We start from the raw sequence: 17,270 nt of genomic DNA, 5'->3' as shown, positions 1-17,270 counted from the left end.
AAATATTATGATGTGGTATGCACAAACCATTGCAATATAATTTTGTTGTACAATCAATGATACTTCATATCCTGTCATCATAAACATAAAGAGATTTCTAATAAGAAACACACTAAGAATTTATTTTCCAATAAAATATAAACATAAAGATTTCTCTGTAAGTAATATATCTAAATCAGTAACTATATATAGAAATACCAATGTTTAGGTAAGATGACCTAGTGGAAGTCTCAGTAGAGCAAAATGAGAAGGTGACTTAACTTAAAGCTTAATTGTCATTGATTTCACTATTCTTTAGAGAAAGACTGTGTTAACAGAAAGGATGTTTGAAGGGAGTCAGAGAAAGTGTATTCAAAAGGCTGGACTATGACCATGTGACTTAACATCTATCTAGTCTGGGAAAAGGTCCACATGGCCCAAAAAGGAGACAGCTGCCTCAGGCTAACCCAGTTTGATGACACCAGCCACTGCAATTATAAAACTAATTATCCTTGTACTGATTCTGTACCCATCAAACTAACTCCTGTTTAAAATTTGGCTTCTCGAACAAGATTTTCTTACAGAGAATGGATGTCCTCTCTAGTCACCATGAATATCACAGTTCTACTGTTCATTACAAATTAATATCTTATGACTCTGGTTGCAGCTAAATCTTTTAAAAATATGATTATCATGGATTAGTTCTCAAGAGACTACACTATTTGAGCCATATGGACAAATTATGATTCTGTTCCAGGAACATTGAGAAGTAAACATATCCAATGCATCAAGTCAGAAATTTTAAATACATTTTATTCAGGCTTAATGTATAGTCATTAAGTGAAGATATCTGAAGCATCCACTTGATGGGTTTGAAAAAATCTATACACCCGTGTATACAACACTCAATAGAATGTTTCTACATCCCAGAAAATGTTCTCATTGTTGAGTTAATCTCTTCCCACAGAGGCAGGCACTGTTTTGATCCTTATCACAATAGATTATTTTTGACTCTTCTAGAATTTTTGTATAAATGAAAGCATAGGGCATATATTGCATTTTTCTTGATATTTTCATATAATATGATAGCTGTAACAATAATCTATATTGTTGCATGTATTAGTAATCTCTTTTTCTTGCTTAGTTTATACCACTGCATAAACATATCAAAATTTGTGTATTCATTGTCCTGTGGATAGGCAATTCTTCCTACTCCAGTTTGGAGCTATTATAAATAAAGATTGTAAAAACTTCTACATATATTTTTGGTTGGGGACATGTATACATTCACTTATTGTCATTATATATCAAGAAGTGGAAGTGACAGGTTATAGGGCAGGTGCATGTTTACATATATAAGAGAATATCAAATGTTTTTCCATTTTATACTTCCACTAACAATGCATAGCATGAGAATTACCAGTTGCTCCACATCGTCAAAATGCTTAGTTTTTTAATCATTTTAAAAATTTAGTTACAGCAAGAGTGCAGTGATATCTCTTAGCCATTTGTTTGTTTGTCTGTATGTTTGTTTTATTCTCAGGTTAGTTAACATACAGTGTAGTCTTGGCTTCAGGAGTAGAACCCAGTGATTCATCTTTTACATATGACACCCAGGGCTCATCCTAAAAAGTGCCCTCCTTAATGTCCATCACTCATTTAAGTGCCCACCCCCAGCAATCCTCAGTTTGTTTTCCTTATTTAAGAGTCTCTTATGGCTTATCTCCCTCTGTTTTTATCTAATTTTTCCTTCCTTTCTCCTATGTTCATCTAAGCTTCTCAAATTCCACATAGGAGTGAAATCATATATCTTTCTCTGATGAATTTCGTTTAGCATAATATCCTCCAGTTCCATCCACATTGTTGCAAGTGGCAAGATTTCATTCTTTTTCATTCCCATCTCTTGTTTTAATCTGTCTTTCCTTAATGAACCATGATGAGCTCCTTTCACATGCTTATTTTCTTTTGTAAAGTATTTGTTCAAGTCTTTGAGTAGTTGGTGTCTTCAAATATAAATTGAAGGAGCTGATTATATAATCAGGATAGAAGTTCTTTGCCAGAAAATTTTACAAACTATTTTTTTTCTGGTTGGTGTCTTGCTTTTTTATTTATTTAATAGTACCTATTAATGAGAGAAGTTTTCTATTTTAATGAAACAATTTATTACATTTTTAAATATATTGTTAGTGCTTTTGCATCCTAAGAAAATTTTGCCTATCCCAGGGTTGTACTGATACATTCATTTGGTTTCTTCTATAATCTTTTCAGTATTACTTTTATATTTAGGACTATGATGTATCTTTGATTATTTTTTATGTATGGAAGAAGTTTCATTTTTCTCATTTTCAACATTCAACTGTTCCTGCACCATTATTTGAAAGGACTTTGATTTCTCTTTGAATTGCTTTGCCACCTTTGTTAAAAATCAATTTTCCACAGTTATGTGAGCTTATGTCTAGACTTTATGTTCAGTTCTATTAACCTATTTATATATCCTTATCAACTTTTGTCCTTTGAAGTACTTTTTAAAGCCAGTGGTAGAAATCAACCATCATTTGTTCCCTTTTTAAGTTGTTTTGACTATTTTCAGTCATTTTCATTCTCATATAAACTTTATCAGTCATTTTTCTCCAAAATCACTACGCGATGATGATTGTGATTACATACTTAATATGGTTATTATATATATGTTATATATACGGCTATTATTTTCTATTCCAACTCTGTTTTCATCTGAGAATACATTCTGTATTATTTTGACACTTGAAATTTACAGAAACTTGTCTCAAGGTGTCATATTTGCTGCATGTTACACACATGTACTTGAAAAAAGTGTGTATGGGCGCCTGGGTGGCTCAGTCGGTTAAGCATCCGACTTCAGTTCAGGTCATGATCTCGCGGTTTGTGAGTTCGAGTCCCGTGTGGGGCTCTGTGCTGACAGCTCAGAGCATGGATCCTGCTTCGGATTCTGTGTCTCCCCCTCTCTCTGCCCCTCTCCCCTGCTCATGTTCTGTCTTTCAATACTAAATAAAGGTTAAAAATTAAAAAAAAAAAAAACAGTGTGTAGGCCACAGTTATTGACTGTGATCTTCTATAAATATCAGTTGGGTAAAGTGGTTTATATTGTTATTTGAATTTCTAAGTCCTTACAAATTGTGTCTATTACTCTTATAAATTACTGAGAGAGATCTGCCAAAATAACTCCTTGTCATTTTTTGCTTTATGAGTTTTTAATTGTTAGTAAGCAAACATTTATAATTGGTCAATATACATCATTATTATTATGAAATTTCTTTTCTTCAGAAAATATTCCTGAAAATACAGACAAGTACAACCTGTCTGATATTAATAGATCCACATTAGCTTTCTTATGGATAATGTTCTACTTTCAAACTGGCTGTACCTCTATTTTTAATATTTGCCTCTAATAAAGAGTACTTTGGGGGGCGCCTGGGTGGATTAGTCAGTTGAGCAACTGACTTTGGCTCAGGTCATGATCTCAGTTCATGGTTTTGAGACCTGCATCAGGTTCTGTGCAGATAGCTCAGAGCCTGGAGCCTGTTTCAGATTCTGTGTCTCCCTCTCTCTCTGTTCCTCCCCTGCTCATTCTCTGTCTCTCTCTCTCTGTTTCTCAAAATAAATAAACGTTAAAAAAATTTAAAGAAAGAGTACTTTGTTCTTTTTTTTTAATCCCAGTCTGGTAGTCACTGCCTTTAAATCAAAGTGTTTAGTACACTTAAAATTTATGTAATTATTTATGCAGTTGGATTTAATATATCACATATTTATTTGTTTTTCTTAGACCTATTCTTTCTTTCTTTCTTTTTTCTTGATGCTTTTTTTATTAACTCACCAGTTTTTTATTTTTTTTTAATTTTTTTTTAACGTTTATTTATTTTTGAGACAGAGAGAGACACAGCATGAACGGGGGAGGGTCAGAGAGAGGGAGACACAGAATTGGAAGCAGGCTCCAGGCTCTGAGCCATCAGCCCAGAGCCCGACGCGGGGCTCGAACTCGCAGACCGCGATCGTGACCTGAGCTGAAGTCTGACGCTTAACGACTGAGCCACCCAAGCGCCCCATCACCAGTTTTTTATTTTATTGCATCTGCTTTTTTTTATTTTAGGGTACTTGTTTTTATGTTACTTTTATAGTGTTTAGTGATTATAATATGTATACTTAACACTGTCTAATTGAATTAACATAATACCTACCATTTCATATACGGTCTAGGACTATTCTCACCCTCCTGATTTTTTGCAAATCTTTTCATACATTTACAACCACATATGTCATCAATCCCACAAAACATAGCTATTAGTTTATGGTTTATCTTTTGATAAGATTAAGAAAACAATGTTTTATATTTAATCCCAAATATATCATTTCCAGTGTTCTATTCTTCTTTGTTTAGATACAAGTTTCTGTCTGGTATCATGCCTTCATCCTGAATAACTTCCTTTAATATTTCCTTTAGAGCAGTTTGGTGGTGATACATTTCCTCATATTTCATCTACTTGAAAATGTGTTTGTCTTCATTTTAGAAGAATATCTTTACTGTATAATTCTGTGTTGATATTTTCTTTTAGAACTTTAGAGATGTTATTTCATTATTTTGTCCATTTATTCATATAAGATTATTAGTAGTCATATATTGCTATTTGCCTTTTGTGTATTTTTTTCTCTGCTACTTTTTAGTTTTCCTTGTAACTTTTGTTTCCTGTATTTTGACTATAATGTGACTAGATGTGGTTTTCCTTGCAATTATTCTATTTGGGTTTGCTTGAATTTTTTTTCAATTCATAAATACATTTCTTTTATAAAATTGGAGGATTTCCAGATAATATATCTTCAGAAATGTTTTTGCTCCCATCTTTCTCCATCTAGGATCCCATTTACACATAGGTCAGACTGCTTAACATAGTTCCATAAGTACCCTCAGTGTTTGTTGAATTTTTAAATTTATTCTTCAGACTAGATTATCTCCATTGATCTGATTTCAATTTACCCAACTTTTTACCTCCAAATCCAGGCAGCAAGAAATCTTCTTCCTATCCTTAAAGACTTCCCTTTTATGTACATTTCTTATAAATGGCAACATACAATATGTAGTCCTTTGCATCTGATTATTCACTAAAGATAATGTTTATGAAATTACTCATATTGCAACATATAACATTTTGTTCCTTATTCATATTTTTTTCATTCACCAGTTGATGAACATTTGGACTGTTTCAAATTTTTCTTCTTATGCATAATGTTATTCTGGAACTAAATGTAAAAGTCTTTGTACATAAGTTTCACTTACTATGTGTATATTCATAGGAACTATATTTCTGTGTAATGCAATGAGTTTACGTTTTACTTTTTTATGACAATAACAAACTGTTTTCCAAAGTTACTATGCCATTTTATATTCTAATCCCTAATACATGAAAGTTATAGTTCTTCAGAGCCTTAGAAACACTTGCAATTTGCTGCCTTTTTAAAATTATAGCCATTCTAGTGCTTGTGAAATAGTATCTTAGTGTGGTTTTAAATTTCATTTCCTTAATTACAAAGATTAATTCTCTATTGAGAATCTCCAGACATTCGTTTAGTATGACATTATATTCTTCTAAGTCAGAGTTTCTGAGCAGTATTGCTATATTGTTTTCTTTTCACTGAATCATTATAATTTATTTACTGATGGAAAATTAATAAGAAGCTTCTAGCTATTTTTATGACTTTTTTTACCATCTTTTAAAAAAACTTATTTAAATCCAAGTCCGTTTACATATAGTGTAATAATGGTTTCAGGAGTAGAATTTAGTGATTCATCACTTACAGATAACACCCAGTGCTCATTGCAACAAGTTCCCTCCTCAATGCCCATGACTCATTTAGCCAATTCCCCCACCCAACACAGTATTACCACTTTGAACCAGATCATGATTTGTCTGGGAAGGACATCTTGTACATTGTTGGATGTGTAGAAACATCCTTGGTCTCTAGTTATTAGATGCCAACAGCAGCCCCGCCAGTTGTGACAATCAAAAATACCACAATATACTGCCAAATATCCACCTTGGGAGTCAGGAATTGCCCCAGTTGAGAAGCACTTCTCTAATTCTCTGATAGTAGCTTTAAATTCCACTTACACTGATTCCAACATCATGGAATAGATTTTCCTGTTTCTTCACATGGACAAGAATTACTATAATTATGTATAATACATTGCAGAGATTCTGGCTTCTGTTATTTTCTTCAGAGAAATATTAATTTTTGTTTACCACTCAATTAAGTTGCTGGTTTAATATCTTGTGAAAATGGGAAATTATTTTTTGTGCTTCATTAAGGTAGGTTATTTTCAATGTTCCCTTATTCCTAGAGTGAATCCCTTAGTTCACAGATCTACTGTTTGTGCCTAATGTAAGTGTCTTTGGGCTTTCAGCGGAAAGCCCTAGGTATTTACTAGTGCCCACACCTTGATAGATCTCAGTACAATGTCTCCCATTTAACAGCTGCTGAAACTTCTGCTTGAGGTTTTCAGCATTCTATCTATTCCTTTCCACTTGCTCCTTGAGATCTCCCCAACACTTGCACAATTCTCTAGCCAAAGATTTGAAGAAACTTTTCTGGACATCCTGAGATTCTCTATCACTTCTGGTATTCTCCCATGTTTAATTTTTCAGCTTCTCTGGTAGTCCTAAACTATAACCTTTGATGAAACTGATAAAGATCATAGATTTCTTCTTGAGTTGTAGGCATTGTATGTAAAAAGCTAGTATCAATGTAGACCTCAGCAAGAGATACTCTGCACTAGCTTCTATACGCTTTTGTGTCAAATCCCCATCAATTCTTCCTGCTTTTGTCTCTCTCCCTTGCCTTAAAATAACACAAGCATGCATGTGTGTATCTGTGTGTATATATAGTCTAGAGTTAATAATTATCTGTGATCATGTTAGTTTGATACTGTGTATTCTGATTTCACCTAAATCAGAATTCTTTATGGGTAGCCTTTCATATCTCAACTTTACAGACAACTGTAGGCTCAGGAAGATTAAATAACTTCTTTATGGTCACATATTTGGCAAAGTAATCCTCTCTCCATTTCACCATACCCTTGGCCCTTAAATAACAAGTGTTTGAACTGTATGGCTCTATTTACATGCAGATATTTTTTGATATATATAGTATAGCACTGTACATGTATTTTCTCTTAGGATTCTTTAATAGCATTTTCTGAAGCTTATTTTATTAGAAAAATACAGTATATAATACATATAGTATATAAAATATGTGTTCATCACGTATATGATTAATCACATGTGTTAATCACAAGAAGTTATGTTATGTTATTGGTAAGGCTTCCAGTCAACATAGGCTATCAGTAGTTAAGGTTTTGGGGATTCATACATTATAAACAGATTTTTTACTACATGGGTGGTCACTGCTTCTAACTTCTGAGAGTTAGCTATACTTTTATTTCCTATTTTTTCTATGTAGTTTTTTTTTAATAAAGTGTTGGAGTTAATAGCACATGATTTATAGCTTACATCATATACATTGTATGTAATAGTCAAACACAGGTGTTCATTGTCAGAGAGGAGTTTAAATATGTATATATTTGGTTAAAATAAATTTAGGAAAAGTAGCTTCCATTCATATTGAAGAAGCTGTATTTTAATTTTAAAGTCAATCCCAAGATGTTAACTCTAAAAGCCTTTCAGCCTTTCAAAATTAGTTGTCCAAATATGTATCAGCCTACTTCTGGATTCTCTGTTCGACTCCAATTATTGATTTGTCTGTCTGAGCCAGTACTACACTGTTTTGATTACTGTAGGTAATAAGAAATCTTGAAATCATCTGATGAAATAAGTCTGGTTAAAAACATACTAAAGTCAGACTCAAAGAAATAAAAGAATGATGGCTACCAAGGGCTAGGAGTGAGGGAAATCAGGAAATATTGGTCAAAGAGTACAAATTGACACTTAAAGATGAGTAAGTTCTGAGTATCTAATGGACAGATAAGAAAATAAATGGTAATTATGTGATGTGATAGAGGTTTAGCTAATGCTATGGTGGTAATCATTTTACAATATATAAGTGTATCAAATTAACATGTTGTGCACCTTAAGCTTAAAAAAGAGAGAAAGAAAGGGAAAAAATAAAAGATTTTGTGATGTATTTCTTAGTTATCAGGATTTCCAACACTTTTTTTAAGTTTATTTATTTATTTGACATAGGGACAGGGTGAGCAGAGGAGACGCGGGAGCGGGGGGGAGGGAGAGAGAATACCAAGCAAACTCTGTATTGCCAGCACAGAGCCTGACGTGGGGCTCAAATGCATGCACAAAGCTGTGAGATCATCACCTGAGCCCAAAACAAGAGTTAGACACTCAGCCAACTGAGCCACCCACGTGCCCCTCCAATACTTTAAAATTAAAAAGAAATCCATCTATTTTCTTTAACTGATAATAAATTAATACTAATATTATCAATTCTCCATGCCTAAGTGTAATTAAATCTTAGCTTTGCAACAAGCAATCCATTTCAAATGAGAAATCTTAAACTAAAAAAATTAACTTGAGCACAAGAGTTAGTAAAAGGAAGAATTAGGAATCAAATTTTGGCAGTGTAAGACACAGCTGAGTTCTTAAGTATCTTAATTCTGTTCATAATAAAACAGTTGAAAACTATACAAAAGCATACAAAGAAAATAGTAAGTTATTTTAACCTCACTCAGTGAAAATAATTGCTGTTATTTATTTATTTATTTTTAGTGTCCATTCTCTCCAGAATCTTTTTTTTTATTTATATACTAATAGTATGATGCTTTTTATAATGATTTGAACTCCCACCAAAAATGAATGACATTCTTGAATGTGATAACAAATTTTGATCTATTCAGTCCAGCAATCTAAATACAATATTATGTAACCAGATTTACTTAACTCAAGACTGTAAAAAAAAAAAAAAGGGATTTTTCAAAAATATCAGAACCTACATTTGATGATGAAAACAATGTAGTTACTGATGTTTATACTTATGTGCAATAACAATAATATAAAGCATTAGTGATATTCTTTATCAGGTTTCTTCTTACTAAAGCAATTGACATGATGCTCAACTAGCCAAATACACTAAAGGGTATCTACTGTTCACAGTCCTTATCATGTGATTTTGTTAAATTGGCATTTATTAAGTAAACTCCTGCTGTGTTGCATAGTGAGACAGGTTCAACAAAAGACCACAAAGGAATTGAGATAGGGAAATATATTAGTCATTGGGCCTGGAGTTGATGTATAGCATACATTGAAGGGCTGAAGGGGGAGATCAAGGTGGGATGCAAGCAAAGAAAAGGTAGGACCGGGGGCACCTGTGGTTTTTAAGGATCTGTGAGTTGAGTACTCTGAGGTTCTCTGGGAAACACCAGATTGAGATTGGTCAACTTAAACCAAAAAGTATGGGGTTTTGGTAAACTCTCCAGAGGTTTTAAACTAAGAAATTTACCAGGTTAAAGGCCCTGGGAGGCAGGGGAGACAATTTATCACGAGGGATTTGGGGAAGTCATATTAGGAACTTATATTTTCTTGTGACTTGGGTGGCTGCTGTTGAAGGTATGCATTTGCATGAAGTGCTAGTGTCCTTTTAAGGTCCCCTAAGGTCACTTGCCCAAACAAAATGAATGCCTAGCAATATCATGGAGTACCTTAGCTATAGTCCAGACACCTTACCAATGAATTCTCAAATTTTTCTTTTTCATCCAGGGACAGACAATGCTTCCACATTGTTTCTCGGAACCAAATGGGCATGTCTGAGCTCTCTGCATAGTGACCAGTATTTTCTTGCTTTGAACATTCCTGTTCAGACACAGAGATGCCAGGTAGCAGAGAAGATTCTTTCTGCTTAGACTGTGAACTAAAGTTGGGTTCCTCATTTGCAGGGGTCAGGATACATCCCTTTTAATTACCTTTCCTCTAGTGAGATGCGTATTACAAAGCAAAACTTTCTGCTCTGGCCTTGAATGTAAAATATAAATAATTTCTATTTTGCCTGTGTATTGAGAAAATAATATAATATGTAAGGTAATGACATTTATAGCTAAGTATATTATTAATAATGTGATTTCTTATGAACATATTACCTCCTCAGAAACTCTTTTCTAAAGCTAGCATTTCTCACAGTTATCATTTGGATACAATGAGGATGTGGTATAAGATTACAAATTAACGGTGGGTAGTTTCACAAAATGGAGCATGCAATATTCCCTTGGTTTTAATTTATGGAATAAAAATGTTACTGTTTCAGTGTTTTAGGAAAAAACAAGCATTAACTTATGTATTTGTGCGTGTGTGTATAGGCATACACACACACATATACATACATATATATATTACACACACACATATATATATGTATATGTGTGTGTATTTCATTTCAAGTACATATCATGCTTTATCATGCCTTAAAGTCTATTATATTTTTATATTCACCCCTTCCTCTGGGTGGGGAAGCATAGGATACAGCCCTCCCTTGTTCACTACTATTTCTAAACACAGCTACAGGAATAATTTGTTCCCAGGTGATAAAGATAATTGAGATAATAAACTGTCAAATGAAAGCAGTTTATTATCTGTTTTACTTAGTTTATCTTATAGAAATGTAACTATCATTTTAATAAAAAAAATCTCTGAAATTTTCATGCCTATTTCTTTAAACACAAAGCAATTTAAACGATCTGAAAGGGATGTCTACTCTGTGTACAAATAACTCCCAAATGCATTAACACAGATCCTGCGTCCTGAATTGTTCTGGATGATTAAATGTAGGTGTTTCAGTGATCTGTGTTTAAGATGAAATATGTGAAAGATAGATGAATTCTGATTAGAAGAGGTGTTAAGCAGACATTTAGCTTGCATTAATCAGGAAATAAAAGCCCTTAACATATTCTCATTGGGGCTAACTGTATAATTCTAAACTCCTGCCTTCACCTGCATAATTTTTGAACACAGAAAATTTGTTAGCCAAAATATAGTATAGTCTGTCTCCTATAAAATATGTGAGTCTTACCAAAATACTCTTAAATCAATATTTTTAAAATACCAGCTCCAATACCAGTTAAGTATCTTAAAAATGGAAATGGGGAACTATATACTTGGAGGCAGGGCATGAAAATCTGAATGAATCATTTGGGAAAAGTTCCAACATAGCAACTTCTGAAGAGAGCTTTTCTGTCATAATAGTAATGATGAGCTTAATTCCTCTGGGTGTATATAATTCACATAAGGATAGTATTGTAATTTTAGATGAATGAAAGTGTTGTGAAGGGGTGCAAATTGGCTCATGCACACATCTCCACAGCCCATGGGAGAAGAGATGAGCCTGAAGCAAAATCCTTCTTGAGATTATAATTCTCAGCTTATGAAGTGGCTATTTCTTCTAACAGGAAAATACACCTACCAGAAAAATCTTTTGTTAACCTTCTGTTGCAACTTTGCCTCACACTAGCAAACAGCCAGATGCAGTCACTCACACAGCAAGTGCTTATGTTTGAATAGAAATTGAACATTCCCAAAGGGTGAGAATATGGCTATTTGCACCTTCAAAATGGAATTGTAAGCCTGAGGCCAAAAACAAAGCTTTGTAAAGTAAAAATTTGACACAATGGACCTCCTCTGACTCTTACAAACTCCTCCCCAATCTTGGAGACACCACCATGTTTTAGTATTTTTCCAGGCCTAATTAACTTCTCCAGTCTCTCTCAAAAGTTTTTCTTTTTGCTTTTCCCACTTGATAAATATTGGATTTGTTATATTTAAGTGGCAGGTGGGCATTTTCACTTGGAAGTCTTAGGCTCGTGGGGCCCCTGGGTGGCTCAGTTGGTTAAGCATCTGACTTCGGCTCAGGTCATGATCTCTCGGTTCACGGGTTCAAGCCCCGGGTCGGGCTCTGTGCTGACAGCTCAGAACCTGGAGCCTGCTTCAGATTCTGTGTCTCCCTCTCTCTCTTCCCCTCCCCCACTAGTGCTCTCTCTCTTTCTCTCTCTCTCAAAAATAAATAAAAAACATTAGAAAGAAAAAATAAAGTCAGGCTCATTAACTAAAGTAAGTCCCACTAAAACCACAATCTTTCAAATGGCTCATCTTCCCAGATTTCACTGTCAGTATCAACTGTACTATATTTTTTCTTGTTACACAAATTCAAAACCTTGGAAATGTGTTTGAATTTCTTTGCTCACTCCTTAATTTAAGATATATCATTAGTTCAGACTCCAAATAGATTATTTTCATACTGGTAACACTGCTACTATCTCTTCCTCTATATTTTTTATTTCTCTATATTTTTATTACTGCTCTTCTAGATAATTTCTCCTGCTTGGATAATTGAACTAGTCTTCTAACAAGGTTTCCAGGCTTTATTAAAACTGTCTCATTGAGCATCACCATCAGAGTGATCTCCCCCTGCAGTGTTCTCAACAGGGACTTATCCTTGATCAAAACAAACTAAAAGGCTTCTAGATAACATTCAAATCATGACAGTGTCTACTCCCTGGCCATACACAAATCTCTCTTTCTCTCTCTCTCTCTCTCTTTTTTTTTTTTTTTTTTTGGTCTAACTCCTTTTCCCTGTATGTCCAGATATATGTATTCCTACTATGCAAAACACCTCCCTCAAAGCCTCTCCATTTCCAAAACCCATCTAACCTTTGAAATCCAGCACTATATTCAGCATATATTGATCATCAATCATTCAAATATTGATTCCCTAATGCACTGTCTGCACCAAGGGTCAGTAAATGACATCCACGGGCTAATTCTAGTCTTCCACCTCTTTCTGTATTTCCTGCAACCTAAAAATGATTATAGACTGAGCCCCAGTCTATAACAGTATCTGCAAACTGGGATATGAATATATGGGTTTCTGGGTTCTCTTTAAGATTTAATTTAATTTATGCTTTTATTTCATTATCTGAAAATAATAAATCTTTCTGTATCATCTGTGTAAACTCCTTATAACTAAATATTGCCATGTGGTCTTATTGCTTGTGTTCAGATTCCAGTTTATAGTCAACAAAATTCAGCCTAAGTGACAGTATTAGATTTTAAATAATTTTCAAGCATGCTGTATTTGGAATTGGGTATACAAGCATTAGGAAATATTGCCAGCATTAGATTGGTAAGCCTCTATATTCAAATTCGATCTTTCGATGAGCATCTGAACTTCATAATCATAGCATAGGTCTTTAGATATTTAAGTCAATGGCAATGCCCAATTGGGATTCATATTCACAAATTAAAGTTTTAGGTTCTTTAGTAAGAACTTCTCAAATAGAATTCTGTGGAGCTGCTTTCTTCAAATATATTTTCAAGATCTAGGCTTATTCAAGTTGGAAAACGCTCCCACTCTTCAGACATATATATTGCCCAAAGTTTCTTAGTTCCTGAAATAGCTAGATGTTGTCTACAAGGAGATTACAATGTTAAATTACAATGTAAATTCAAGTCAGATTCCACAGTAAAGACCTATACCTATACCATTTACCTATACCTATACCATTCCTGTAACAATTTTATTTGTTTTTGATTGATTTATTCATAGTCAGGTAAAGGCAATGGGGAAAAGCAGCTGGTTCTTGAGGTGACACCTTCTACCCATTCCCTATTGTAGCCCTTTGAAGGAAACTTTACAGCTGCCCCTTGGCACAGACCTCATTACTACCATGGAAGTCTTAGGGTGGAGATGGACAGGCAACTTGGGATGGAACAAAGAAATCTCATTATGTTTTTCTTGGATAGTGAACACATTCCTCTGTTTCCCAAATGTAAAATGTAATATCCAGCATGATGATCTGCAATCACCACTGAGTTATTCCATATCCAAATACACATATGTCCTTTTTCCAAATCTAAGGGAAACAAAAGTGAAAACTAGGTTCTAACAGGTTCTTTTAGAAGAACTAGGCTAAGGCTACGAAGACAAGGAAAGCATGCAAATAATGGATTGAGGTGATAGTACTATAATGTAAGAAAGTGTTTGAAAGGTTCCTTTTCCATCTTCAGATTCACAGGGAAGAATTCTCATTAGTAAATGGAATTAAAAAAAATAAATGTTTCTATGTGAGAAAATAAGAACTATAAATAAATATTTTGATACTGCTTTTGACGAATATATAGTTTCATTATGATTATCTAAACTTACCAGCCATAGTGCAATATATACATATCTATACTAGTAAATCCCAAAAGAGGAGGTAGAGTATGTTCTTTAAAAATTTGCTTTTCAAGCAGCAATACTTACAATAATGAGTTTGTTAAAAATGCTGAAATACAGATCCCATCCAAAAGTACTGAAACAGAATTGTATTTTTTGATGAGTTTCTCAAGTGATTTTTATATATATTAACATTTGAGAAGCAGTTATTGAAATCACGTAAATCCTAAATAATCTATTTAGCCCCTCTTTTATTGAATTTTATAAAGTAAAACAAAATTTCCATCCCCCAATAAAAGTTTTTGACAGCAATAGCAAGAAAGAGCAATTTATTGTTTAAAGGGATAGAGTTCAATAGGAATAAATGAGAAGTTACTAGGAAGGTTAAATTCCATCAGGAGTCATGTTGTTGCGTTGTTGTTTTTCTTGTTTTGAATATATACTTATACTCTCAATGTAATATTGATTGTTACCTGTTTCAATTTGTATCAATCACAGGTATTAGCTTGGGATAGATAGCATAATTACAGTCAATCCATATAAACAATGTTAATCAATACCAATTATGTCTTTTCTTTACATACAGAAAATATCTGCATAGCAAGGGTCATCATATTTTTATCAGTTCTATCAGCTAATATCAATTATTAAAATTATTTAAATGTTGATTATGCAAATATGTTTGGCCTGGTAAATTTCCCAGAAAGTTTAAATATATAGATTCTTATGCAGTTAATCTAATCAGTTGGTGAAGTAAAGGTTATTTCTTAATGTAATTTCACAGCTTTTTAGGGCAATTTTTATGATAAAAACTAATTTTTATTTTGATGACATTTCTACTAATTCACTTTATCTATTAACAAAAACTATTCCATCTGGAAGCATAAATTTAGTTAAGGGCAGTGAGAATTACTTCAATCACAGTGACATTCAAATACAAATTATAAGAACATAGTCTCAAGGGATCCCAGAAATTACACCAAAATGAAGATCATGTCCTATGTAAGCAGTATGAGTCCAAAACACTGAAAGTGGTAGGATTGTATATGTAATAAGTAAATTATTTTTAAGAAATACACTGCAATTTATAAATTAAATATTCATTTCAATAGAGTCAACTTGGAAGTCTATAAAATTAAAATATTAAAATTATTTAAAAATATTTAGAGGACTTCATTTATAATTATATTTACAGATAATATATATTATCAATAAAAAATCACAGATGGTGTTCTAATATTCATCTTTTAAAAAATGATTTGGGGACTCCTGGGTGGCTCAGTCGGTTGGGTGGCCAAATCTGGATTTTGGCTCTGGTCAGGATCTCACGATTCATGGTTTCAAGCCCCACATGGGACTCTGTGCTGAAGGAGTGGAGCCTGCCGGGATTCTCTCTCTCCTTTTCGCTCTCTGCCCCTACCTCACTTGCTCTCTCTCTCTCAAAATAAAAAATAAACTTAAAAATTTTTTTTAATTAAAAAAGATTTGACTTTTGAAAGGATCTTTGGTATACTACTTGAGATAGCAATTTAAGATTCAGTTTCCTATTGAGCATATTTGTGGCTGAACTTGCTGGGCAACAACTTGAATAAAATAAATTTTCTAAAGAAATAATAAGGTAATACCTCATAGGTCTTATACTCTCTGCATTGCTTTAGTGAAGGAAACATCATGCATTAAGATATTCAAATAGATTGGCTCCCAAATACATGGGAGGTCCCATGGAGGTCAAATAGATTGACCCCCAAATACGTGGGAGATCCACATATTTTTTTTCTCCGTTCTCGTTTTCCTTCCACTTAGTACCTAGTGCTCACAAGAAAAATATAAGTAACTAGAAATAGAAAATGAATTCAATAACTCTTAAAGCATATGGAAGTCCATTTTTAAAAATCCCTATGGGTTTTCAATAATTTAATTAAAGAGATATGTCAAGTTATTAAAGAAAAGGTAAAAATATATGAACCTTTAAAGTAAACTAACTTTTTTTCTGTCATGAAAAGTTAGTTTGCTTTTATTTGGAAGAGAGGGGATTCTCAACACAATAGTCAATAAAACATGGAGTCAAACATTCTGAGAAGTATACCATGTCCCTTTCCTTTAACTAGATACAGATCCTACATCAGAACAAGAAAGAGTATACATTTTATAGTACATATAGCTCCTCAAATCCCCCACCACACTAAATATGTAAAAAATAAAGAAAACATTTTCTTGTATTTTTGTAGCATTTCTTCCTTGAAAAGCAGATAATTGCTCTATTACTAGAGCAAATCTTTAATGTGTTTCTACTAATACACTACCAAAAATAAAGTAAGTGAAATGAAATATTTGTTCCAGAAAAATATAATTAACTCTCTTTGTCTTGAGATTATTGTGTGTATTTTGATACAGAATGAAGTATTTCCAGTCCTCTATTTTCTTTTTTGGAGAAGAAACAAAACAAAGAAAATATAATACATGTTATAAATATAAACAAAGAAATGTCTAACTCTGCCTGCTGGAGGCAATTTCCCACAAGAGGTCATATTTGATCTAGAAAAATGAAGTGTCATTGTTGTAAGATATGTTTTCCCATACAAAATAACAACAAAATATGTATGGATGTGAATGTATTCCAAGTTATATTATTGTAAAGGAAGAAAGTATTTATCAGCCTAGGCTAAAAAAAATCTAAACAGATAGCTTCCCCTAAGCTTCACCTCTCAGTAATGCACAAACTGAAGGTGGTTTTTCTGCCTGGAGTTATTCTAAAACATTCTCAAGGAAGCTGATCACTCTGACTTCTACTTTCCCCATCTTTTAAATTCATTACAACTGCATGTTTTAAACTGTCAATTTCTATAACAAATGTAACACTTGATTGATACTGATTCATGTTTCTAAAACCAGTGTATGCTTGATGAATGTGGAACCATAAATGCTATCTCTATTTGCAAAAATAGGACGAGGCATGAGAAATAATTTACATCAAATATTTTCCCCAAATAATTGCTTTTATTCAAGTCAATGTCAGAGTCCAAATAAGTTACACAGCAGGTTGTTTCTTAAATTGCTTACCCAGCTACAATCTTTCTTTTGCTTCATTTGTAGTT

This window comes from Panthera leo, chromosome B1 (assembly GCF_018350215.1).
Source record: "Panthera leo isolate Ple1 chromosome B1, P.leo_Ple1_pat1.1, whole genome shotgun sequence".
Lineage (NCBI taxonomy): Eukaryota > Metazoa > Chordata > Mammalia > Carnivora > Felidae > Panthera > Panthera leo.
This window is presented reverse-complemented; position numbering follows the sequence as displayed.